General features: G+C 39.2%; 1 pseudogene; it reads left to right on the top strand.

The window, feature by feature from the left end:
• Nucleotides 1-1,447: 1,447 nt before the first annotated feature.
• On the top strand, nt 1,448-1,565 carry LOC126096143 (5S ribosomal RNA; annotated as a pseudogene).
• The last annotated feature ends 327 nt before the right edge of the window (nt 1,566-1,892 follow it).

The following is a 1,892-nucleotide window of genomic DNA, read 5'->3' as shown; positions in this document are numbered from 1 at the left end:
ACTGGGAAGAACAAACAGTCACAGCCTGCCGGAAATCGCTCTCCTCCCTACATGCAATTCAAAAATTTAGAAAAATATTTCCAACCCATGTTAAACAAAAATTAGTCCAAACACTAGTCTTGCCTAATCTTTACTACTGTGATGTAGTTCAACACGGCACAAATAGTGAAAATTCGAGATGCCTCGAGCTAGTGATGAATGCTTGCGTTAGATACATATGCAATATACGGTTGTATGATCATATCAGTCCTTCATACTCCCAGCTAGGTTGGATACGCCCACATAAGGCACGCGATCTCCACACGATGTGCTTACTTCATCGATTTCTTAGCCACTGGTGCCCCCAATACTTATCTTCTCACATTAAACACCTATCATCATACCAGATCGGATACGTCTAGCATCTTGGCTGTACCTTTACATAACACAAAATCTTTCTCCGTGTCATTTTCCATCTCAGCCATACGACTATGGAACGCGCTCCCCTGTGATCTGCGTCTTATTCAGAACCACTCAACATTCAAGAGGGAACTCAAGACTTACATATTAGGGACGGTATAGCCACCATTGTTGTGCCCCTCTCACCTTTTTTTTTCTCCTCTCCATCATAGCTTCGAATTTTACCATTCTATTTCTCTTCCTCTAACCTATCTACCTCTTCTATATCTCTTTCACCCCATTCTATCGTCTTATGTCTCTGCTTGATGAGAATAACTCACAAGCTGCGAGAATATAACGAGAAAATTCCCAACTAGCAATAGGACTGACATTCATAAAAGAAAAATATGTTTACTTTCATATACATAGTCATTATTATTATTATTATTATTATTATTATTATTATTCTTGATTGTTATAATTATTTTTTGATTGTTATAATTATCATTGTACTACTTTTATGATCTCTATTTTTTTTCTTTAACATTAATAGTGTATAACATGTTATATGCCCTTAATGTTCTGTAGAAACTGAAATTTGTTGAATCTGAGTATGCCTGGTTAGGTGTAAGAGAGGGCCTGAAGGCCCTAATCTTGCCAGGTAAAATAAATGCATAAATAAATAAATAAATAAAATACATTTTGCATGTAAGGATCCTATTTGCGTTGAATGCAATCAAAAAATTTGCGTTAAATGTCGCCGCAATTTGTTTGTTTGTGCCTTGTAATTTTGCAAATCTTGTGTTAATATGTGCAAAAAATTACTTATATACTATAGATAATATGCCAACTTCTCATAAATATGCAAGTATATTGATATTAGAAGGGTTTGTTCTGCCAGACCTCAATTTTTTGGAGTTTCTACAATTTTGCATAAAACGAGTAAACTTTTGTTAAGTGTTGATTTTTTATATCTGTAATAAAATATTTTCACATTTTGAAGTTATATTACGATTAAAATAGTGTGAAAACAATGTCGTGACTTTAATACATTGCAATCTTTCTATGCGGCAACGGCCTTGCCGCAGTGGATACACCGGTTCCCGTGAGATCACCGAAGTTAAGCGTTATCGGACGTGGTCGGCACTTGGGTGGGTGACCATCCTGGCCGCCGTGCGCTGTTGCCATTTTTCGGGTTGCACTCAGCCTCATGATGCCAATCGAGGAGCTACTCGACCGAATAGTAGCGGCTCCGGTCAAGAATACCATCTTACGACCGGGAGAGCGGTGTGCTGACCCCACGCCCCTCCTATCCTCATGCTCCACCGAGGATGACGCGGCGGTCGGATGGTCCTGGTAGGCCACTCGTGGCCTGCACACGGAGTGCTAATCTTTTTATGTAGTGTAACATAAAATTTAAATTATGCAAACGGACTCTACGACCGACGTCAGATGGTAGTGTGTCTGGAATACACGTCAGGTGGCTAAGGGCCAATATGGTTTGGCTCGTCTTT

Source organism: Schistocerca cancellata, chromosome 8, assembly GCF_023864275.1.
Source record: "Schistocerca cancellata isolate TAMUIC-IGC-003103 chromosome 8, iqSchCanc2.1, whole genome shotgun sequence".
In the NCBI taxonomy this organism is placed as follows: Eukaryota; Metazoa; Arthropoda; class Insecta; order Orthoptera; family Acrididae; genus Schistocerca; species Schistocerca cancellata.
Note: the sequence above shows the minus strand (reverse complement) of the source record. Positions and strands in the feature narration are given on the sequence as shown.